Here is a 26,684-nt window from a genome sequence, read left to right as displayed (position 1 = left end):
CGAGCTACAACGGTGAGTAGCCATAACATTTATGTTAAACACTTCCTATTTCATGTCTAACAGTACTTGATTTAACAAATAACCATAAATAAATACAGTGTGGGCACTGAAGTTAACATATGTGATTATACTGGCTAATCTGTCACCGAGTATATTGTTGCAAAGTAATATAAGATCCAAAGTTGTAATTCAGAATAGTTTTCAAAAGAAGGCCATTAGAATTATATACAAGTCTGATTACCCTGAACATAACAACAAGCTATTAATTAAATCACAAATTCTTCAATTCAAAGATTTGGTAGATTATCAGAATAATAATGTCTAACAGTAATTGATTTAACACATCACGATAAGTAGATTGAGTGTGGGCACTCTCAAGTTAACATATGTGATTATACTGCCTAATCTGTTACAGAGTATGTTGTTGCCAAGTAATGTAGAATAGATCCAAAGTAGTAATCCAGAATAGTTTTGAAAAGGCCATTAGAATAATAAACAAATCTGATTACCTTGAACATAATAGTTAAGTGTTGAATATGTCCTATGAAGTCAAAATTTGGCACCATCATGTTGTGAAATTTGGAATTGCATCACATCCAATTTTGCCTGGGAACAAACAGATTAAATAAATCTTAGACTTAAATAAGCCACTCCTTCTCAAACAAGTAAACTCTGCCCATTTTGCGCAGTAGATGGTCTGTTAATATCTAGTATTTAGACAAAGTCATAATTTAAATTGCTTTTAACCTTCATTCATCGCTTCAACCAACATTACTCGCTCTTATTACCAACTTGTATCGATTTAACTGAGCGTTTAATACTTCCTATCAGGTCTCAAGTCAAGATTTGGCAAAATACAATTTCAGCAAATCCAATTTTGCCAGGCAACAAAAAGAGATTAAATAAACTAAATAAGTCTTCTTCCCATTAAATAAATCAGAAAAGTCTGTCTTGCAACCAGTCCTCTTCAAACAAGTAAAGTCTGCCCGTTTTGTGCCGTAGATTTTGTGTCTATGCCTAGTATTTATACAAAATCATAATTTAAACGACTTCATTCCTTCATTCACTTTGGAAATTTGGAATTGCAGCAAATCGAATTTTGCCAGGGAACAAAAATAGATCAATTAAACTAAATAAGTCTTCTTCCCATTAAATAAATTAAAAAAGTCTGTCTTGTAACCAGTCCTTTTCAAACAAGTAAAGTCTGCCCATTTTGTGCCGTAGATTTTGTGTTTATGCCTAGTATTTATACAAAATCATAATTTAAAGGATTTCATTCCTTCATTCACTTTGGAAATTTGGAATTGCAGCACGTCAAATTTTGCCTGGGAAGAAAAGTAGATTAAATAAATTTAATAAGTCTTACTACTTCCCAATAAATAAATTAAATACGTCTTACTTGTTCCCACTCCTTTTCAAAAAAGTAGTTTAAAACGAGGGCCCTTCACTCAACCTTTAACCTCAACACCGCACGTCACATTGTGTTGTATCTGTGAATGTTGGTTGTGGCCAAATGATAGTTTTCTTTCATTCGTTTAGGTTCCACGGTGTTTGTTGGCTATATGTTTTCCACTGTCAGAAGGATGAAAATACAAAGTACAACGCTTGGACGTGGGCGACGACGTCACCGGTGAGTCCTTCCTTCCTATTTATTTACCTTCTAGGTGCTAGGTGCCGCACTGAACAACATTATGCCGCACTGAACAACATTATGCCGCACTGAACAACACCATGCCGCACTGAACAACACCATGCCGCACTGAACAACATTATGCCGCACTGAACACCATGCCGCACTGAACAACACCATCCCGCACTGAACAACACCATCCCGCACTGAACAACACCATCCCGCACTGAACAACACCATGCCGCACTGAACAACACCATGCCGCACTGAACAACACCATGCCGCACTGAACAACACCATGCCGCACTGAACAACACCATGCCGCACTGAACAACACCATGCCGCACTGAACAACACCATGCCGCACTGAACAACACCATGCCGCACTGAACAACACCATGCCGCACTGAACAACACCATCCCGCACTGAACAACATTATGCCGCACTGAACAACATTATGCCGCACTGAACAACATTATGCCGCACTGAACAACATTATGCCGCACTGAACAACATTATGCCGCACTGAAAAACACCATGCCGCACTGAACAACACCATGCCGCACTGAACAACACCATGCCGCACTGAACAACACCATGCCGCACTGAACAACACCATGCCGCACTGAACAACACCATGCCGCACTGAACAACACCATGCCGCACTGAACAACACCATGCCGCACTGAACAACACCATGCCGCACTGAACAACACCATGCCGCACTGAACAACACCATGCCGCACTGAACAACACCATGCCGCACTGAACAACATTATGCCGCACTGAACAACATTATGCCGCACTGAACAACATTATGCCGCACTGAACAACATCATGTCGCACTGAACAACACCATGCCGCACTGAACAACACCATGCCGCACTGAACAACACCATCCCGCACTGAACAACACCATGCCGCACTGAACTACACCATGCCGCACTGAACAACACCATGCCGCACTGAACAACACCATGCCGCACTGAACAACACCATGCCGCACTGAACAACACCATGCCGCACTGAACAACACCATGCCGCACTGAACAACACCATGCCGCACTGAACAACACCATGCCGCACTGAACAACACCATGCCGCACTGAACAACACCATGCCGCACTGAACAACACCATGCCGCACTGAACAACACCATGCCGCACTGAACAACACCATGCCGCACTGAACAACACCATGCCGCACTGAACAACACCATGCAGCACTGAACAACACCATGCAGCACTGAACAACATTATACCGCACTGAACAACATTATGCCGCACTGAACAACATTATGCCGCACTGAACAACACCATGCCGCACTGAACAACATTATGCCGCACTGAACAACATTATGCCGCACTGAACACCATGCCGCACTGAACAACACCATCCCGCACTGAACAACACCATCCCGCACTGAACAACACCATGCCGCACTGAACAACACCATGCCGCACTGAACAACACCATGCCGCACTGAACAACACCATGCCGCACTGAACAACACCATGCCGCACTGAACAACACCATGCCGCACTGAACAACACCATGCCGCACTGAACAACACCATGCCGCACTGAACAACACCATCCCGCACTGAACAACATTATGCCGCACTGAACAACATTATGCCGCACTGAACAACATTATGCCGCACTGAACAACATTATGCCGCACTGAACAACATTATGCCGCACTGAACAACACTATGCCGCACTGAACAACACCATGCCGCACTGAACAACACCATGCCGCACTGAACAACACCATGCCGCACTGAACAACACCATGCCGCACTGAACAACACCATGCCGCACTGAACAACACCATGCCGCACTGAACAACACCATGCCGCACTGAACAGCACCATGCCGCACTGAACAGCACCATGCCGCACTGAACAGCACCATGCCGCACTGAACAGCACCATGCCGCACTGAACAACACCATGCCGCACTGAACAACACCATGCCGCACTGAACAACATTACGCCGCACTGAACAACACCATGCCGCACTGAACAACACCATGCCGCACTTAACAACACCATGCCGCACTGAACAACACCATGCCGCACTGAACAACACCATGCCGCACTGAACAACACGACGCCGCACTGAACAACACGACGCCGCACTGAACAACACCATGCCGCACTGAACAACACCATGCCGCACTGAACAACACCATGCCGCACTGAACAACACCATGCCGCACTGAACAACACCATGCCGCACTGAACAACACCATGCCGCACTGAACAACACCATGCCGCACTGAACAACACCATCCCGCACTGAACAACACCATGCCGCACTGAACAACATTATGCCGCACTGAACAACATTATGCCGCACTGAACAACACCATGCCGCACTGAACAACACCATGCCGCACTGAACAACACCATGCCGCACTGAACAACACCATGCCGCACTGAACAACACCATGCCGCACTGAACAACACCATGCCGCACTGAACAACACCATGCCGCACTGAACAACACCATCCCGCACTGAACAACACCATCCCGCACTGAACAACACCATGCCGCACTGAACAACATTATGCCCCACTGAACAACATTATGCCCCACTGAACAACAATATACCGCACTGAACAACATTATGCCGCACTGAACAACACCATGCCGCACTGAACAACATTATGCCGCACTGAACAACATTATGCCGCACTGAACACCATGCTGCACTGAACAACACCATGCCGCACTGAACAACACCATGCCGCACTGAACAACACCATGCCGCACTGAACAACACCATGCCGCACTGAACAACACCATGCCGCACTGAACAACACCATGCCGCACTGAACAACACCATGCCGCACTGAACAACACCATGCCGCACTGAACAACACCATGCCGCACTGAACAACACCATGCCGCACTGAACAACACCATGCCGCACTGAACAACACCATGCCGCACTGAACAACACCATGCCGCACTGAACAACACCATGCCGCACTGAACAACACCATGCCGCACTGAACAACACCATGCCGCACTGAACAACACCATGCCGCACTGAACAACATTATGCCGCACTGAACAACATTATGCCGCACTGAACAACATTATGCCGCACTGAACAACATCATGTCGCACTGAACAACACCATGCCGCACTGAACAACACCATGCCCCACTGAACAACATTACGCCGCACTGAACAATATTACGCCGCACTGAACAACACCATGCCGCACTGAACAACACCATGCCGCACTGAACAACACCATGCCGCACTGAACAACACCATCCCGCACTGAACAACACCATGCCGCACTGAACAACACCATGCCGCACTGAACAACACCATGCCGCACTTAACAACACCATGCCGCACTTAACAACACCATGCCGCACTTAACAACACCATGCCGCACTGAACAACAACATGCCGCACTGAACAACAACATGCCGCACTGAACAACAACATGCCGCACTGAACAACAACGCCGCACAGAACAACACGACGCCGCACAGAATAACGCAATACCGCACAGAACAACACCATGCCGCACAAACAGTTTTAGATAATATTACGTCGCAGTCATGCGACGCGGACATGACGTCAATAGGCGGAACTCATGCCAAAATTATAATCCGTGGGCGTGGCTTGCAACAGGAAGTAGGAAAGCGGCAATGCTGGCAAACAAGACACAGCGGTTAGTAACACGACGACTAACAAGACAAATATTTTTGTTTTCAGCTTGCAACTTGACCGTCTAGAGCGTACAAGGTAATTACAACTCATTGTTTTGAAAAATATGTTTTTTTGTTGGCCTGAAAAGCGAGGCAGTGTGGCATTTGGGAGGAACGTCGAACTCGGCGTCTGCTTCCAGCCACAGACGCCAAATTTCGACGATTATTTCGACTGGTCAACGTTTGTAAATTATTGCGTTGATTAAAAACTTTATTTAACTCTACTCTTAACTTTGCCGTTTCAGATATGCGGGTATTACACCGCGGAAATGACGTCAATAGGCTGAACTCTGGCCAAAATTCAAATCTGTGGGCGCAATGGCCTTGAGCGAGACAACGGATACAAACACGACGATTATCAACAGAAATATCTTTATTTTCTGCTTGCAAGTGGACCGTCTAGAGCGTACACGGTAAGTACAACTCATTGTGTTTTAAAAGATTTATGTTTGTGTAGTTTGCGTTGCGTTGTATCTGTGAATGTTGGTTGAGGCTAAATGTTAATGTTTAATTTCCTTCCTTTAGGTTCCACGGGTCAACGGCCCGATGTGGCGCAATGTCTGCTCAGGTGAGGAGCGGGGGCGCTTTGCTGGCGGAAGTGGAGGAGACGCGGCGGTGTCGGGAGACCGAGCGGTGTCGCCTCCACCAGGAGCGCGGAAGAAGCCCTGGCAGCGGCCCAGCAGGCCTGGCAGTCCCGAGCGGCCGAGCTCCGATCGGCTCATCACCAGCATCGGGAGGAGCTGAGCCGAACCAAGAGAGACTGCGAGAGGGAGATCCGCCGACTGGTAGGACTGATCAGATGCGCGGTGCGTGGCTATGTTCCCAATTTCGTTGTATACCTGCAGTGCAATGACACCTAAGGCATTCTATTCTATTCTATTTCACAAGAAGAAAACGTCCGGTTGCTCGCTTCGCTTTTGTCACAGCAATGGTGTTCTAGTCGATTCAAGATAAAAATTGGCCGGTTGCTCTCTTTGTTTTTGTCACAATTCTGGCAAATGAGTTTGCCCGCCTGCCTGAGCGCTCCCCGTTTGTACATCCAGATGGATGAGATCAAGCTGAAAGACAGAGCGGTTAGTGTTTTGGATAAATCCCTGGGGCCGGCCACGTCCGCCACCTTCAGCTGCAGACTCAGGCTGCCGAGCAGCAGATCGCTGCCCTGAGGGATTCCCAAAGGGCGGGCCTAAACTACCCTGGAAGTGGGGTCAACGGCGCTACTAGCAATCCTCTTCATAGCGTAAGCCACCTCATCACACACTTGCAGTACGCATGACTTAGTTCGTTGCTGGAGGAAGGTAGCACAAAAACAGTTTTGAACTTTGAACGAGTGCTTGTGTGTGTGTGTTGCGGGGCGTTTTCAGTCTCAGGAGGATCGGGACACGCGAAGGTTTCATCTGAAAATCGCTGAGCTCAGCGCAGTCATCAGGAAACTGGAGGATCGAAACGCCCTGCTTTCTGAAGAGCGCAATGAACTGGTAATTTATTGACGGCACGCTTGAAGGTTTGCGCTACGTTTGATGCGCGCCATCCAGCGAGGCACCCATTGCGCTTGCTTATTAGTTGAGCGGCGCGGCGAGTCGGTTGCCTGGTAGATGTCTTTTATTGGGAGCCAAAGCCACGATTCCGTTCAAACCGATGCAAAAGGAATGGATACGTTCTGGCCCGCGTGTTGTGCGTCTTTCGCATCCCGCACTTCATGCTTGCAGCTTAAGCGACTGAGAGAAACAGAAAGCCAGTTTCTGCCACTCCTGTACAAAAACAAACGCCTGAGCAGGAAGAATGAAGAACTCTCACTGGTGCTGTGTCGCCTTGAAAACAAAGTGCGCTTTGTCACCCAGGAGAACGAGGAGATGGCAAGCTTGGTAAGTCGACGCGGACAACGGCGGCGTGCCAACAGAGTCCACTGCATTTGTGTTCCACAGAGAAGGCCTAGTTCGCTCAATGACCTGGAGCGCGGTTGCGGCCAGCAGGACGGTGAAATGGAGTTCCTTCAAGTTGTGGAGCAGCGGCACATCATCGACGACTTGTCCAAGGTCTTCAGGCAGGTGACTCGGTGCACGTACGGCAGCGCCGCGCTCGCTCGCTGTCGCCAGGAAACCTTTTCCGTCCAAAGCTTGGCCGGCGGCCGCCATCCAAAAAATTGGCCCCTTAAACTCCGACCTTTCAAGCAGGAGCATTGTGCGCACGCGTTTGAACACGCTTTAGACTTGTTTTGCCGTTTTCAGCAGCTCAAAGCTCCCGTTTTGTCAGCGCCTTTGCCACTCGCTGTGCGCTGAAAACGACGGACTCGCCCGGCTGCTCAGCCCGTCAACCATGAGCCGCGAGCGCGACGTCATTGTCCGTAGGCAGCTAGTGGCAAAATGCACCCTGTTAGAGTTGCGCTCGCTCCAACTTATTTTGCAAGAACCACACGGGAGACAAGTAAGTTCTTTTGGACACCTGCAGGTGGAGAGTCCATCCGTTGTACGAATGAAGTCTGACTCTCGGCTCCCGCACGAGCATTTTTATTAAGAGAAACAGGGTGGGTGTAAGAGTGGATTGAATAGAGAAAGCCCTTGACCTCTAGTCAAAACATAGCAAGGGATGTTTTACGACTTTGTGTAGGAAGGGATAAGCGATAGGGATAAATAAGGGATAAATAATATTATTTATTACAGGTTGCAGTCAAAGTCAAAGCAACATAATCATACGATAAAGATAATCTGGAAAACCCTGACACACCCTGTAGTTGTCACTTTTGGAAAAGACGAGCGTCCCTCCAATCATCGCCGGTGACGGGTTTTTCAGGCTCTGGAGACAGGAGCTCATGTCAGAAATGTCATCGTGAGTCGCGTTTGTTTCTGCGCCGGAGCCGTTCGTTCCCTTTGCATCCAAAGAATCTCAAAGGCGGATTATTTGTGTCGACAGGAGAGAGATTTGCTGCTACGATACCGACGTCGAGAATCTCTGAGGAGGAACAAAGCGTGAGGTCCTGCAAGGTGAGTCTGTTTGTTTGTGGCTGCTTGGTGTTGCGCAAGATGAAATGGCCTTTTTCTCGCTATCGTTCCTCTCGTCGATTCATCGTGAGGTGTCGCTTCAGTTTGTTCAGAGAGATGTTTGCTTCCGCGCCCGCAGGTCATCGAAACATTTTACGGCTACGACGAAGACGTGTTGGTGGACTCGGACGGATCGTCCTTGTCTTTTCACACCGACAGAACCCCCGACACGGAACCCGAAGAGGTAGCCCGCCATTTCTGCCAGCGTATTGGCGCCAAACATTCCTCTTCAGCCTGGAATCGGACTCGTCTTTGCGTCGCGGGTGCTTTGTCGCCGGTCTGACTGATTCTGGTACTAGTGCTGTGTTGCATTGGTGTGTGCATGAGGAGGCGGAGCTTCGCTACCGCCAGCTGACGCAAGAATATCAAGCGCTGCAACGAGCCTACGCTCTGCTAGCCCAGACCAGCGGAGGGGACTACGACGCCGAGAAGGAGATCAAGGTGGCGCCCCTTCCCGCAACCCCCGGCCGGGTCGCAGCCTCCCCGTTCTCACCCAGCCTCGGGTGTTCTCTGGTCTGAAAGGAGGAGGAGGAGCCTCCCTCCTCCTCCTTTCAGACCAGAGAAAAGCTGATGGTAGTGTCAAACGCACCTCTTTCAATAATCACTCTTCCCTTAAATATCTACGAAAGTTATTTAATTCTCTAACATGTTCGGAGTTACTTTTTACGCGGCCCGTCAAAAGGGGAAACGGGCCTGCGCCCTTCAAATAATTAAATTACTTTCAGTTCTACACCAAACCGATAATCCGATTCAAACACTTCCGTTAATTTATTCAGACGAAGCAAACTTTCAAACGGATTGAAATTCACTCGTGTCTCAAATAACTACGAAAGTTATTCAATTCTCTAAAATTGTCTGATGTTACTTTTATTTATTACGGTCCTATGTTATACCATAATAACCCCCCGCACATTAATCAAATTGTCAAATCAACCCCGAACCATCGATTGTACATTCAGTACAAATCAGCGCACAACAAAGTAGATGAATATACACAACACATTTATTGAAGAAACATGAAATAGAATTACAAATCTTAATCACTCCAGAAACCGAACAATTTCACCCACTGATACCCGTGTTAATAAAATCATTCAATCCCAGAACAATTCGATTGCAAAACACAGTTCATGAAAGAGGGAATCAATTTTTAGCCAAGCAAAGAAATCAAGAAGTAAAAATCACATTTGTGCTTCTCCAAACAATTTATGTCACGCCACTATTCTCATAGTGACGGGTCCCTTGATCGAATTGACTAACAATATTGCTTCAAGCTGTTACAGAATACATTTTTAGCCAAGCAAAGAAATCAAAAAGTAAAAATCACATTTGTGCGTCCATGCGTGACTCACAATCCGACACCGTGTTCCTGTTTTATTTCTATTTTAACTTGCTTAGCTTATTTTGGCCCCTTTTTTGGTCTCATGTTTTGGTCTGGCGCCATCTTTTGGACAAATTTGGAATTTCAGCTCTGCCAATTTATTCCTGTGAACAATCCATATTTTACCATTTGCACCATCTCTTCCCCCCATGTTACATGACAGTAGAAATGGGTCACTATCAAAGCAGAGTAGCAGATCTGGAGTCAGCGCTGAAGCAACAAGGACAGGTAAGCTTATCAATGAGCACACCTTTTTCTCAGACAAAATAGCTACATTCTTCAGTCACTCATTCGTCTGGCATTACTGGACCAACACCCCCCCCCTGAACGTGGCTGGGAAAATGTGGAGAAAAGCAAATGTCATTTTCCAGTCAACCAAAGAATTTGTGGATGAAAATGACACAACATTCCAAAGCTGTCCACGCGTTTGTCTCTTCTAGAATGTCAAGTGGGTGGAGGAGAAGCAGCTGCTGCGTCAGAGCAATCAGCAGTTGGCCGAAAAGGTGACGGAAAGAAAGGCGCTGGGCGGAGTCGCTTGGCGTCACACCCGTCCGGAAGCCCCGCAGATGAGGTCTGACTGTCTTTTCAGGTCAGGCGGATGGAGGCGGAAGAAGCGCGTCTGAAAGAGCACATCCAGGATATCCGAGACCAAAACGAACTGCTTGAGTTCCGCATCCTGGAGCTGGAGGTGGGAAGACTCGCACAAGCGTTTTGAGGCCAGAGATGTGACGGACGGACGGACGGACGGACGGACGGACGGATGCATGCCTCTGCCTTTCAGGAGAGGGAGTGGCGCTCCCCCGTCTTGAAGTTTCTGCAAGTCCGTTTCCCAGACGGCCTCAGCCCTTTGCAGATCTACTGCGAGGCCGACGGCGTGAGCGTACGTAAGGCGTCCCTCGCAACCCTAACCTTAACCTGAGGTCCCAGAACACCTTACATTGCTCCTTGCGCCTTTCCCCAGGACATCGTCATCAGTGATCTGATGAAGAAGCTGGACATCCTGGGCGATAACGCCGTAAGTGTATGTCGAACTCCTTATGTTCGCACTCCACGAGACTCGGCGGCTCAAATGTGACTTTTGGAAGGCTTTGCGCTGAAAGAACCTTGTTGACGCTGTGCCTTTGGGCTCTTGCAGAATCTCACCAACGAGGAGCAGGTGGTCGTGATTCACGCCAGGACCCTTCCCACCCTAGCCGAGAAGGTAACGCGCACGTCCACGCACGCTCTCGCATTCTGCTTATGTGACAGCAGCCTTTCCTCAGTGGTTAGAATACATCAAAGTGACCAAGTCAGCACTTCAACAGAAGATGTTGGACATTGAAAGTGAGAAGGTAGACAGACACGCGACATCAGCCAAGGGGAACTCGGGGCAATGTGCCCCAACAATTCTGACCTTGAGCTGTGCTAGGATATGTTCTGCAACCAGAAGGGCTACCTGGATGAAGAGTTGGACTTCAGGAAGCGTTCCATGGACCAGGCTCATAAGGTAAGCCGCCCTCAAATCTCCCGCCGGACTACTGATGGACGAGGATTGCGGCCCAGAGGATCATGGAGCTGGAGGCCATGTTGTACGAGGCGCTACCGCAGCGGGACTGCCCCGCCACGGACGGCGAAAAAGCCAGCCACGCTGGCGTGAATGACGTGCTGACGGCGGATCAGAGACAAGAGCTTAGGAGCGCCGTGGACCAATGGAAGCGAGCCCTGATGTGGGAGTTGAGGGAGCGCGACGCTTGCATCCTCCAAGAGAGAATGGATCTGCTGCACAGCGCGCAACAGGTAAGGGCCCAAAGCCAGCCCGGCACTTACTTGCACGCTTACTGGCTTTTGAAGGCTACTTTCCATTTGTCCGTCCTAGAGGAACAAAGAGCTGAAAGAATTCATCGAAGCTCACAAGAGACAAATCAAACAATTGGAGGAGAAGTTTCTGTTTCTCTTTCTAGTCTTCTCCTTGGCCTTCATTCTGTGGCCCTAACACCAGCTGGTGAGTGAGCTCCAGCGGCACCGCACTCGACACCTCCGATACACTGCCAGCCGGTCTCAGACGTTGGCAGACGCTCCGATGCCGACGTATACCCCCCGCCACGGTGACAGAGGCACCGCGTCACACCGGCGCTCATCCAATCAGAAGGCAGGAAAGGCAAATTCACATGCAGGGCACTCTTGAACCAGAAGAGAGCGCCACAAAAAACGGTTGTTGCCCCAAACGCGCACTAAAAAGGGTCAGAATAACAAGAGTCCCACCGGCCAGCCGGGGCCACCCGTCCATCCATTTCTTCAGGGGGGGAAAAAATTGGAGTCACCGGTGAGTACATTTTGCATTTAGCTCTGCTTTTCTGCTTCTGTCTTCAAGTGTGTGGCATCCTGCGACCAAAGATTCAGCCAACCCCAAAGCGGTTGACCTCAACGTCCCACCACCATTCCTACCAGAGCAGGTGACGTGATGCTTTGGACATCCTTCCGTCTCAGATGCCCAAAAGTACTCTTTGCCACATCTGCGGCAATACGGTGTCTTTTCAAAGGTGCAAATAAATCCAGCGTGGGCGGAACACGCACGTCTTCGGTTTTTCCCGCTTTGTTTGTGTGACAGCTGTTGTGAAAATTTTACACAAATAAAGTTGTATAGTACAGGTTTGGCCAAGCCGCAACTCCCGAACCGCATGCGGCTCTTTTATGTTCATATCAACATTTGTGTGTGTGTGTGTGGGGGGGGGGGGGGGGGGGGGGGGTTGTGCGTGTTGGCTTCACTTGAGTTCAATTTAGTATTTTCGTCAAAAGCGCATGTGGTGAAATTCCACAAAGTAGGATGGGCAAACACATTCCAGTAAACTATTAGTGTCAATTGGGCTCTCGAAATGGCAGGGAAAAGATGCACAGCAAAACGAAAATATGTAGATGAACACAGGACGTTTTTATCAGAGTGGGAAAGTTTCTATTTTTTGTTGAACGTGATGGCAAACCATTCTGCCTGATACGTCAGACCTCAGCGCATTTCAAAGATTCAAATCTTCAGCGCCATGCACTTCAGCTCACTCCATGCTAACATTGATCAGGCGTCGAACCCGCAACATCATGCTTAAGAGGTGGACATGCTAACCAGTGCGCCATTATGTCAACGCATAACAACTGTAAGAACTTCCGCCGGAATTCAAATCCGCGGGGAGAGTTAACTTGTTTAAAAGGGAGTGGGCAGAAGAATTATTTAATTTATTTAAATCTATTTGGAGTGTGCGCCATTATGTCAATGCATAACAACTGTAAGTCTACTAAACAAAACAGCGGTTGCTATATGACGTCTGCCACGTCGTGGTCACGTGACGCGGACGTGACGTCGACGCCTACTTTACATCCCACCGATCACAGGACCCCTCGGCTGCATAACCGCGCCCCCTTCCCAACCAATCGGATTTGCTATACGCGAAAACGACGCCAATGGGCGGGCTCTTCCGCCAGAATTTAAATCCGTGGGCGTGGCTCGCAACAGGAAGTAGGAAAATGGCGATGTTGACAAAGACACGGCGGATGGTAACATACGACTAACGAGAGAAATATTTTTATTTTCTGCTTGCAACTGGACCGTCCAGAGCGTACACGGTAAGTACAACTCATCGTTTTTAAAAAGAAGTACTTTTGTTGCCCTGAAAAGCGAGTGAGTGTGGCGTTTGGGGGGAACGTCGAATTTCGACGATTCTTTCTGGTCAACGGTTGTAAATGATTGCGTTGATTAAAAAAGAAAACTTGATGTAACTCTACTTTTAACTGCCGTTTCAGATAAGCGGGTATTACGTCGCAGTCATGTGCCGCGGATATGACGTAATTGGCTGACCTTCCACCAAAATTCAAATCTGTTGGCGCGATGGCCGTGAGCCACTGAGCAACGACGAATATCAACAGAAATATCTTTATTTTCTGCTTGCAACTGGACCGTCTACAGCGTACACGGTAAGTAACACTCATTGTGTTTAAAGAGATTTACGTTTGTAATAGCAACGTGTAGCTGAGGCGCTAGCAGAAGTGTAGCCGCGTTGCGTTGTACGTGTGAATATTGGTCCAGGCGAAATGTTAATGTTTAATTTCATTCCTTTAGGTTCCACGGTGTTTGTTGGCTGCAAGTTTTCCACTGCAAGAAGAGGCTCGTATCATTGACCAGGAGCGAGCTACAACGGTGAGTAGCCATAACATTTATGTTAAACACTTCCTATTTCATGTCTAACAGTACTTGATTTAACAAATAACCATAAATAAATACAGTGTGGGCACTGAAGTTAACATATGTGATTATACTGCCTAATCTGTCACCGAGTATATTGTTGCAAAGTAATATAAGATCCAAAGTTGTAATTCAGAATAGTTTTCAAAAGAAGGCCATTAGAATTATATACAAGTCTGATTACCCTGAACATAACAACAAGCTATTAATTAAATCACAAATTCTTCAATTCAAAGATTTGGTAGATTATCAGAATAATAATGTCTAACAGTAATTGATTTAACACATCACGATAAGTAGATTGAGTGTGGGCACTCTCAAGTTAACATATGTGATTATACTGCCTAATCTGTTACAGAGTATGTTGTTGCCAAGTAATGTAGAATAGATCCAAAGTAGTAATCCAGAATAGTTTTGAAAAGGCCATTAGAATAATAAACAAATCTGATTACCTTGAACATAATAGTTAAGTGTTGAATATGTCCTATGAAGTCAAAATTTGGCACCATCATGTGGTGAAATTTGGAATTGCATCACATCCAATTTTGCCTGGGAACAAACAGATTAAATAAATCTTAGACTTAAATAAGCCACTCCTTCTCAAACAAGTAAACTCTGCCCATTTTGCGCAGTAGATGGTCTGTTAATATCTAGTATTTAGACAAAGTCATAATTTAAATTGCTTTTAACCTTCATTCATCGCTTCAACCAACATTACTCGCTCTTATTACCAACTTGTATCGATTTAACTGAGCGTTTAATACTTCCTATCAGGTCTCAAGTCAAGATTTGGCAAAATACAATTTCAGCAAATCCAATTTTGCCAGGCAACAAAAAGAGATTAAATAAACTAAATAAGTCTTCTTCCCATTAAATAAATCAGAAAAGTCTGTCTTGCAACCAGTCCTCTTCAAACAAGTAAAGTCTGCCCGTTTTGTGCCGTAGATTTTGTGTCTATGCCTAGTATTTATACAAAATCATAATTTAAACGACTTCATTCCTTCATTCACTTTGGAAATTTGGAATTGCAGCAAATCGAATTTTGCCAGGGAACAAAAATAGATCAATTAAACTAAATAAGTCTTCTTCCCATTAAATAAATTAAAAAAGTCTGTCTTGTAACCAGTCCTTTTCAAACAAGTAAAGTCTGCCCATTTTGTGCCGTAGATTTTGTGTTTATGCCTAGTATTTATACAAAATCATAATTTAAAGGATTTCATTCCTTCATTCACTTTGGAAATTTGGAATTGCAGCACGTCAAATTTTGCCTGGGAAGAAAAGTAGATTAAATAAATTTAATAAGTCTTACTACTTCCCAATAAATAAATTAAATACGTCTTACTTGTTCCCACTCCTTTTCAAAAAAGTAGTTTAAAACGAGGGCCCTTCACTCAACCTTTAACCTCAACACCGCACGTCACATTGTGTTGTATCTGTGAATGTTGGTTGTGGCCAAATGATAGTTTTCTTTCATTCGTTTAGGTTCCACGGTGTTTGTTGGCTATATGTTTTCCACTGTCAGAAGGATGAAAATACAAAGTACAACGCTTGGACGTGGGCGACGACGTCACCGGTGAGTCCTTCCTTCCTATTTATTTACCTTCTAGGTGCTAGGTGCCGCACTGAACAACATTATGCCGCACTGAACAACATTATGCCGCACTGAACAACACCATGCCGCACTGAACAACACCATGCCGCACTGAACAACATTATGCCGCACTGAACACCATGCCGCACTGAACAACACCATCCCGCACTGAACAACACCATCCCGCACTGAACAACACCATCCCGCACTGAACAACACCATGCCGCACTGAACAACACCATGCCGCACTGAACAACACCATGCCGCACTGAACAACACCATGCCGCACTGAACAACACCATGCCGCACTGAACAACACCATGCCGCACTGAACAACACCATCCCGCACTGAACAACATTATGCCGCACTGAACAACATTATGCCGCACTGAACAACATTATGCCGCACTGAACAACATTATGCCGCACTGAACAACATTATGCCGCACTGAAAAACACCATGCCGCACTGAACACCATGCCGCACTGAACAACACCATGCCGCACTGAACAACACCATGCCGCACTGAACAACACCATGCCGCACTGAACAACACCATGCCGCACTGAACAACACCATGCCGCACTGAACAACACCATCCCGCACTAAACAACACCATGCCGCACTGAACAACACTATGCCGCACTGAACAACATTATGCCGCACTGAACAACACCATGCCGCACTGAACAACACCATGCCGCACTGAACAACACCATGCCGCACTGAACAACACCATGCCGCACTGAACAACACCATCCCGCACTGAACAACACCATGCCGCACTGAACTACACCATGCCGCACTGAACAACACCATGCCGCACTGAACAACACCATGCCGCACTGAACAACACCATGCCGCACTGAACAACACCATGCCGCACTGAACAACACCATGCCGCACTGAACAACACCATGCCGCACTGAACAACACCATGCCGCACTGAACAACACCATGCCGCACTGAACAACACCATGCCGCACTGAACAACACCATGCCGCACTGAACAACACCATGCCGCACTGAACAACACCATGCAGCACTGAACAACACCATGCAGCACTGAACAACATTATACCGCACTGAACAACATTATGCCGCACTGAACAACATTATGCCGCACTGAACAACACCATGCCGCACTGAACAACACCATGCCGCACTGAACAACATTATGCCGCACTGAACAACATTATGCCGCACTGAACACCATGCCGCACTGAACAACACCATCCCGCACTGAACAACACCATCCCGCACTGAACAACATTATGCCGCACTGAACACCATGCCGCACTGAACAACACCATCCCGCACTGAACAACACCATCCCGCACTGAACAACACCATGCCGCACTGAACAACACCATGCCGCACTGAACAACACCATGCCGCACTGAACAACACCATGCCGCACTGAACAACACCATGCCGCACTGAACAACACCATGCCGCACTGAACAACACCATGCCGCACTGAACAACACCATGCCGCACTGAACAACACCATGCCGCACTGAACAACATTATGCCGCACTGAACAACATTATGCCGCACTGAACAACATTATGCCGCACTGAACAACATTATGCCGCACTGAACAACATTATGCCGCACTGAACAACACCATGCCGCACTGAACAACACCATGCCGCACTGAACAACACCATGCCGCACTGAACAACACCATGCCGCACTGAACAACACCATGCCGCACTGAACAACACCATGCCGCACTGAACAACACCATGCCGCACTGAACAACACCATGCCGCACTGAACAGCACCATGCCGCACTAAACAGCACCATGCCGCACTGAACAACACCATGCCGCACTGAACAACACCATGCCGCACTGAACAACACCATGCCGCACTGAACAACACCATGCCGCACTGAACAACATTACGCCGCACTTAACAACACCATGCCGCACTTAACAACACCATGCCGCACTGAACAACACCATGCCGCACTGAACAACACCATTCCGCACTGAACAACACCATGCCGCACTGAACAACACGACGGCGGTGGCACGGTGGTGCTCCGCCCGCAGGTCCTGACTTCTCTCTCTCTCCAGACAGCTGACCTGACATGACTTAGACTTAGACTTAGACAAACTTTATTGTCATCTTGTCTGCACATGGTGCATACAAAACGAAATTCCGTTGCATACGTCTTACAACAAAGTAGTGATATTGCAGTTGAATAGAAGTAACATATCCTATGAAAATATATATATATACATATACTATATATATATATATATATATATATATATATATATATATATATATATATATATATATATATATATTAAAAATAAGTATAAAGTGCAGCAGTGATAATTATGCAATAGTGCAAGTAGGCAAAACAGTATTCAAGAGTGTGCAGAGGAATGCTAAACCATGTATTAAACTTCTATTTAAAGGGTTTATACAAGTTCAGTAAAGTTGGTAGTGCGAGATAGTGCAAGATAGAGGTCCGTAGTGTCATAAAGTACAGTTCTGTGAATGTGTGATGCAGAGTTCAGTTTAGAGCTCAACAGTTCTAGTGTTCAACAGTCTGATGACAGCAGGGAAAAAGCTGTTGCAGAACCTGGTGGACCTGCAGCGGATGCTGCAAACCTCTTCCCAGAGGGCAGCAGGGAGAACAGTCCATGGTGGGGGTGTGATGGGTCATTGATGATGTTACGGGCACGGGACATGCAGCGCTGAGATGAAATGTCCTGAATGGAGGGAAGAGGAGCCCCTATGATCCTCTCTGCTGTCCTCACCACTCTCCTCACGTTCTTCCAATCGGAGGCGGTGCAGCCTCCACACCACACAGAGAGACAGCTTGTCAGAATGCTCTCTATGGTGCTCCTGTAGAACGTCCTCATGATGGGTGGGGGCAGGTGGGCTCTCCTCATCCTCCGCAGGAAGTACAAGCGCTTCTGTGCCCTCTTGACCAGTGCCGTAGTGTTCATAGTCCAGGTGAGGTCTTCTGTGATGTGGACCCCCAGGAATTTGGTGCTGCTGACCACCTCCACAGCTGAGCTGTTGATGATCAGTGGAGCGTGGTGAGGCTGTTTTTTCCTGAAGTCGACGATGATCTCCTTCATCTTCTCCTCATTCAGGATCAGGCTGTTTTCTCTGCACCAGCCCACCAGCTGCTCCACCTCCTCTCTGTAGTCCAGGTCGTTGTTGTCTCTGATGAGCCCCACCACCGTTGTGTCGTCTGCTGACTTCACGATGTGATTGGTGGTGAACCTGAGGACGCAGTCGTGTGTCATCAGGGTGCACAGCAGGGGGCTCAGGACGCAGCCCTGAAGGGAGCCTGTGCTGAGGGTGATGACATCAGAGGTGTTCTGTCCGACCCGGACTGACTGAGGTCTGTTGGTGAGGAAGTCTAGCAGCCAGTTGCGAAGGGGGGTGTTGAAGCCCAGGTGTTCCAATTTTCCTACCAGATGCTGTGGGATGATGGTGTTAAACGCTGAGCTGAAGTCCAGGAACAGCCTCCGCACATGCGTGTTCTTCTCCTCCAGGTGAGCCAGGCTCAGGTGAAGAACGGAGGAGATGGCTTCCTGAGTGGAGCGGTTTTGCCGGTCGGCAAACTGGAACGGGTCAAATAATAGGGGGAGTCTGGAAACGATGTGACCTTTAAGCAGCCTTTCGAAGCACTTCATCATAACCGGAGTCAGTGCAACAGGCCGGTAATCATTAAATGAGGTGATTTGAGGTTTCTTCGGCACCGGAATGATGGAGGCAGTCTTAAAGCACGCCGGCACTGTGGCTTGGCCCAGCGAGGTGTTAAAAATGTCTGTGATGACCCCAGCCAGATGACTTGCACATTCCCTGAACACACGCCCAGGAATGTTGTCCGGGCCAGGGGCCTTACAGGGGTTGACTCTCCTCAGGTTCTTCAACACATCGGCGGAGTCAAGGCAGAGTACCTCCTCTTCCTGATGGGGGACAGTTTTAACTGCTGGAGTGCCGTTTAGTGCCTCGAACCTCCCAAAGAAGTTATTTAGACCATTTAGAAAGTCAGCATCAACTACACCCACCGGGGGGGGGGAGGGTGAGTTGTCGTCTGTAATCGCCCGTATGCCTTGCCACATACTCCTGATGTTTTTGACGTCGTGGAAACGATCCTGAAATTTTCGACTGCGGTCTCGCTTCGCTATTCTGATGGCACGGTTCAAGTTGGCTCTCGCTGTCCTCAGTGTCTCCTTGTCGCCAGACTTGAAGGCAGAGTTCCGCGCTCGTAGCGTTTGACGTACCTCCTCAGTCATCCAGGGTCGTTGGTTGCCCCGGGTGATGATATTCTTAGTGGTGCTGACGTCCTCGGTGCATTTGTTGATGTAGGCTGACACAGTCATGGCACACGCATGTCTAATCTACATCGGGAAAAGTGGGAGGGAGGGAGGCAGGCAGGGAGGCAGGCAGGGAGGCAGGCAGGGAGGCAGGCAGGGAGGCAGGCAGGGAGGCAGGCAGTGTCTGTCTGTTGAGGTTTTCACCTTGTTCTTCTCCTGCTGAAGTTCTAACTGGACGTCCATCAGTTTGTTTCTCAGCTCGTCATTGGCGGCCTGAAGGGCGTCCGTTCGCTCCGCCTTGGCCCGCCCTGCCGGAGCTCGTTTGGACATCTCTTACTCGAGTCTCGCCCGGTCGTCAGTCAGAGATCACAACATTTGTACCTGGAGAGCACAAACGCAGCGCTGTTTTCCACTGGCTTCGAACTCAACTTCAATCGGTACCGTAACTTACAACATCATAAACATAGAACTAGCTTGACTTATTCATTGAATAAATGCATTTGGTTCTTCAAAACTGCATCACGCAACATAGCGTGACCGAGACGGCCGTTATCCACCTGCGTGAAGTTATTTGGTGAAATGAATGAGATGTTTAAGACACCATCGTTCTGTCTCTATGTAGATGAAGGGAAATAATCGATTGCTGAAGGTCCAAAGGTGTTGTGATAAACAAATAAACATATTAGTGATTAGTGACATATTTGTGATAAACATATTAGGCAGGATAATCACATATGTTAACGTGACTGCCCACACTGTATTTATTTATGGTTATTTGTTAAATCGAGTACTGTTAGACATGAAATAGGAAGTGTTTAACATAAATGGAAGACGAAAGGGGTACTCACCATTGTAGCTCCTGCTGGTCAATGATACGAGCCTCTTCTTGCAGTGGAAAACATACAGCCAACAAACACCGTGGAACCTAAAGGAATGAAATTAAACATTAACATTTAGCCTAAACCAACATTCACAGATACAACGCAACGCAAACTACACAAACGTAAATCTTTTTAAACACAATGAGTTGTACTTACCGTGTACGCTCTAGACGGTCCACTTGCAAGCAGAAAATAAAGATATTTCTGTTGATAATCGTCGTGTTTGTATCCGGTGTCTCGCTCAAGGCCATTGCGCCCACAGATTAGAATTTTGGCGAGAGTTCAGCCTATTGACGTCATTTCCGCGGTGTAATACCCGCATATCTGAAACGGCAAAGTTAAGAGTAGAGTTAAATAAAGTTTTTAGTCAACGCAATAATTTACAACCGTTGACCAGTCGAAATAATCGTCGAAATTTGGCGTCTGTGGCTGGAAGCAGACGCCGAGTTCGACATTCCTCCCAAACGCCACACTCCCTCGCTTTTCAGGGCTAAAAAAAAACAGTTGTAATTACCTTGTACGCTCTAGACGGTCAAGTTGCAAGCTGAAAACAAAAATATTTGCCTTGTAAGTCATCGTGTTACTAACCGCTGTGTCTTGTTTGCCAGAATTGCCGCTTTCCTACTTCCTGTTGCAAGCCACGCCCACGGATTATAATTTTGCCGTGAGTTCCGCCTATTGACGTCATGTCCGCGTCACATGACTGCGACGTAATATTATCTAAAACTGTTTGTGCGGTATTGTGTTGTTCTGTGCGGTATTGTGTTATTCTGTGCGGCGTCGTGTTGTTCTGTGCGGCGTCGTGTTGTTCAGTGCGACGTCGTGTTGTTCAGTGCGGCATGGTGTTGTTCAGTGCGGCATGGTGTTGTTCAGTGCGGCATGGTGTTGTTCAGTGCGGCATAATGTTGTTCAGTGCGGCATAATGTTGTTCAGTGCGGCATGGTGTTGTTCAGTGCGGCATGGTGTTGTTCAGTGCGGCATGGTGTTGTTCAGTGCGGCATAATGTTGTTCAGTAAGCCATAATGTTGTTCAGTGCGGCATGGTGTTGTTCAGTGCGGGATGGTGTTGTTCAGTGCGGCATGGTGTTGTTCAATGCGGCATGGTGTTGTTCAGTGCGGGATGGTGTTGTTCAGTGCAGGATGGTGTTGTTCAGTGCGGCATGGTGTTGTTCAGTGCGGCATGGTGTTGTTCAGTGCGGCATGGTGTTGTTCAGTGCGGCATGGTGTTGTTCAGTGCGGCATGGTGTTGTTCAGTGCGGCATGGTGTTGTTCAGTGCGGCATGGTGTTGTTCAGTGTGGGATGGTGTTGTTCAATGCGGGATCGTGTTGTTCAGTACGGGGTGGTGTTGTTCAGTGCAGGATGGTGTTGTTCAGTGCAGGATGGTGTTGTTCAGTGCGGCATGGTGTTGTTCAATGCAGGATCGTGTTGTTCAGTGCAGCATGGTGTTGTTCAGTGCAGCATGGTGTTGTTCAGTGCGGCATGGTGTTGTTCAATGCGGCATGGTGTTGTTCAATGCGGCATGGTGTTGTTCAGTGCGGGATGGTGTTGTTCAGTGCGGGATGGTGTTGTTCAGTGCGGCATGGTGTTTTTCAGTGCGGCATAATGTTGTTCAGTGCAGCATGGTGTTGTTCAGTGCGACATAATGTTGTTCAGTGCGGCATGGTGTTGCTCAGTGCGGCATGGTGTTGTTCAGTGCGGGATGGTGTTGTTCAGTGCGGCATGGTGTTGTTCAGTGCGGCATGGTGTTGTTCAGTGCGGCATGGTGTTGTTCAGTGCGGCATAATGTTGTTCAGTGCGCCATAATGTTGTTCAGTGCGGCATGGTGTTGTTCAGTGCGGGATGGTGTTGTTCAGTGCAGGATGGTGTTGTTCAGTGCGGCATGGTGTTGTTCAATGCGGGATCGTGTTGTTCAGTGCGGCATGGTGTTGTTCAGTGCGGCATGGTGTTGTTCAGTGCGGCATGGTGTTGTTCAGTGCGGCATGGTGTTGTTCAGTGCGGCATAATGTTGTTCAGTGCGGCATAATGTTGTTCAGTGCGGCATAATGTTGTTCAGTGCGGCATAATGTTGTTCAGTGCGGCATAATGTTGTTCAGTGCGGCATAATGTTGTTCAGTGCGGGATGGTGTTGTTCATTGCGGCATGGTGTTGTTCAGTGCGGCATGGTGTTGTTCAGTGCGGCATGGTGTTGTTCAGTGCGGCATGGTGTTGTTCAGTGCGGGATGGTGTTGTTCAGTGCAGGATGGTGTTGTTCAGTGCGGCATGGTGTTGTTCAATGCGGCATGGTGTTGTTCAGTTCGGGATGGTGTTGTTCAGTGCGGCATGGTGTTGTTCAGTGCGGCATAATGTTTTTCAGTGCGGCATGTTGTTGTTCAGTGCGGCATGGTGTTGTTCAGTGCGGCATAATGTTGTTCAGTGCGGCATGGTGTTGTTCAGTGCGGAATGGTGTTGTTCAGTGCGGCATGGTGTTGTTCAGTGCGGCATGGTGTTGTTCAGTGCGGCATGGTGTTGTTCAGTGCGGCATGGTGTTGTTCAGTGCGGGATGGTGTTCAATGCGGGATCGTGTTGTTCAGTGCGGCATGGTGTTGTTCAGTGCGGCATGGTGTTGTTCAGTGCGGCATGGTGTTGTTCAGTGCGGCATGGTGTTGTTCATTTCGGCATAATGTTGTTCAGTGCGGCATAATGTTGTTTAGTGCGGCATGGTGTTGTTCAGTGCGGGATGGTGTTGTTCAGTGCGGGATGGTGTTGTTCAGTGCGTTATAATGTTGTTCAGTGCGGCATGGTGTTGTTCAGTGCGGCATGGTGTTGTTCAGTGCGGCATGGTGTTGTTCAGTGCGGCATAATGTTGTTCAGTGCGGCATAATGTTGTTCAGTGCGGGATGGTGTTGTTCAGTGCGGGATGGTGTTGTTCAGTGCGGCATGGTGTTCAATGCGGAATGGTGTTGTTCAGTGCAGGATGGTGTTGTTCAGTGCGGCATGGTGTTGTTCAGTGCGGCATAATGTTGTTCAGTGCGGCATGGTGTTGTTCAGTGCGGCATGGTGTTGTTCAGTGCGGCATGGTGTTGTTCAGTGCGGCATGGTGTTGTTCAGTGCGGCATGGTGTTGTTCAGTGCGGCATGGTGTTGTTCAGTGCGGCATAATGTTCAGTGAGGCATAATGTTGTTCAGTGCGGCATAATGTTGTTCAGTGCGGCATGGTGTTGTTCAGTGCGGGATGGTGTTGTTCAGTGCAGGATGGTGTTGTTCAGTGCGGCATGGTGTTCAGTGCGGGATGGTGTCTTTCAGTGCGGCATGGTGTCGTTCAGTGCGGCATGGTGTCTTTCAGTGCGGCATGGTGTCGTTCAGTGAGGCATGGTGTTGTTCAGTGCGGCATGGTGTTGTTTAGTGCGGCATGGTGTTGTTCAGTGCGGGATGGTGTTGTTCAGTGTGGCATGGTGTTCAGTGCGGCATGGTGTTGTTCAGTGCGGTATCGTGTTGTTCAGTGCGGTATCGTGTTTCTCAGTGCGGTATCGTGTTGTTCAGTGCAGTATCGTTGTGTTGTTCGTATTGTGTTGTGTTGTTCGTAATGTGTTGTGTTGTTCGTATTGTGTTGTGTTGTTCGTAATGTGTTGTGTTGTTCGTATTGTGTTGTGTTGTTCGTATTGTGTTGTGTTGTTCGTATTGTGTTGTGTTGTTCGTATTGTGTTGTGTTGTTCATATTGTGTTGTTCATATTGTGTTGAGTTGTTCGTATTGTGTTGTGTTGTTCGTATTGTGTTGCCTTTAACACTTAGCCTCTAACACTTAGCCTCTAACACTTAGCCTCTAGCATCTAGAAGGTAAATAAATAGGAAGGAAGGACTCACCGGTGACGTCTTCGCCCACGTCCAAGCGTTGTACTTTGTATTTTCATCCTTCTGACAGTGGAAAACATAGCCAACAAACACCGTGGAACCTAAACGAATGAAAGAAAACTATCATTTGGCCACAACCAACATTCACAGATACAACACAATGTGACGTGCGGGGTTGAGGTTAAAGGTTGAGTGAAGGGCCCTCGTTTTAAACTACTTTTTTGAAAAGGATTGGGAACAAGTAAGACGTATTTAATTTATTTAATGGGAAGTAGTAAGAGCTATTGAATTTAATCTATGTATTATATTCTATTGTATTGTATTCTGTTGTATTCTTTTGGATTGTATTCACACTAACCCCACTAAAACTTCAGCCCACAAAAACTCGCCTCTGGCGCCTAGCCTCTGGCACTTAGCCTCTAACACTTAGCCTTTAACACTTAGCCTTTAACACTTAGCCTTTAACACTTAGCCTTTAACACTTAGCCTTTAACACTTAGCCTAGAAGGTGAATAAATAGGGTTAAAGGTTGAGTGAAGGGCCCTCGTTTTAAACTACTGTTTTGAAAAGGAGTGGGAACAAGTAAGACGTATTTAATTTATTTAATGGGAAGTAGTAAGACTTATTAAATTTATTTAATCTACTTTTCTTCCCAGGCAAAATTTGATGTGCTGCAATTCCAAATTTCCAAAGTGAATGAAGGAATGAAGTCCTTTAAATTATGATTTTGTATAAATACTAGGCATTAACACAAAATCGACGGCACAAAATGGGCAGACTTTACTTGTTTGAAAAGGACTGGTTACAAGACAGACTTTTTTAATTTATTTAATGGGAAGAAGACTTAGTTTAATTGATCTATTTTTGTTCCCTGGCAAAATTCGATTTGCTGCAATTCCAAATTTCCAAAGTGAATGAAGGCAAGAAGTCGTTTAAATTATGATTTTGTTTAAATACTAGGCATGGACACAAAATCTACGGCACAAAATGGGCAGACTTTACTTGTTTGAAGAGGACTGGTTACAAGACAGACTTTTCTGATTTATTTATTGGGAAGAAGACTTATTTAGTTTATTTAATCTATTTTTGTTCCCTGGCAAAATTGGATTTGCTGAAATTGTATTTTGCCAAATCTCGATTTGAGACCTGATAGGAAGTATTAAACGCTTAGTTAAATCAATACAAGTTGGTAATAAGAGCGAGTAATGTTGGTTGAACCGATGAATGAAGGTTGAAAGCAATTTAAATTATGACTTTGTATAAATACTAGATATTAACAGAACATCTACTGCGCAAAATGGGCAGAGTTTACTTGTTTGAGAAGGAGTGGTTTATTCAAAACTAAGATTTATGTAATCTGTTTGTTCCCAGGCAAAATTGGATGTGATGCAATTCCAAATTTCACCACATGATGGTGCCCAATTTTGACTTTATAGGACATATTAAACACTTAGCTTGTTATTATGTTCAAGGTAATCAGATTTGTTTATCATTCTAATGGCCTCTTCAAAACTATTCTGGATTACTACTTTGGATCTATTCTACATTACTTGGCAACAACATACTCTGTAACAGATTAGGCAGTATAATCACATATGTTAACTTGAGAGTGCCCACACTCAATCTACTTATCGTGATGTGTTAAATCAATTACTGTTAGACATTATTTGTCTGATAATCTACCAAATCTTTGAATTGAAGAATTTGTGATTTAATTAATAGCTTGTTCAGGGTAATCAGACTTGTATATAATTCTAATGGCCTTCTTTTGAAAACTATTCTGAATTACAACTTTGGATCTTATATTACTTTGCAACAATCTACTCGGTGACAGATTAGGCAGTATAATCACATATGTTAACTTCAGTGCCCACACTGTATTTATTTATGGTTATTTGTTAAATCAAGTACTGTTAGACATGAAATAGGAAGTGTTTAACATAAATGTTATGGCTACTCACCATTGTAGCTCGCTCCTGGTCAATGATACGAGCCTCTTCTTGCAGTGGAAAACTTGCAGCCAACAAACACCGTGGAACCTAAAGGAATGAAATTAAACATTAACATTTCGCCTCGACCAATTTTCACAC

General features: G+C 46.9%; 1 long non-coding RNA gene across 1 annotated transcript; it reads left to right on the top strand.

Moving 5' to 3' along the window:
* The first annotated feature begins 8,269 nt into the window (after positions 1-8,269).
* Positions 8,270-8,846, top strand: LOC137839924 (uncharacterized). Its single transcript, XR_011086319.1, has 3 exons — positions 8,270-8,348; positions 8,485-8,589; positions 8,733-8,846. It is a non-coding gene; the product is annotated as an uncharacterized lncRNA (long non-coding RNA).
* The last annotated feature ends 17,838 nt before the right edge of the window (positions 8,847-26,684 follow it).

Source organism: Syngnathus scovelli, unplaced genomic scaffold, assembly GCF_024217435.2.
Source record: "Syngnathus scovelli strain Florida unplaced genomic scaffold, RoL_Ssco_1.2 HiC_scaffold_27, whole genome shotgun sequence".
Taxonomy (NCBI): Eukaryota; Metazoa; Chordata; class Actinopteri; order Syngnathiformes; family Syngnathidae; genus Syngnathus; species Syngnathus scovelli.
The sequence above is the reverse complement of the archived record's forward strand: the minus strand, read 5'-3'. Positions and strand labels throughout refer to the sequence as shown.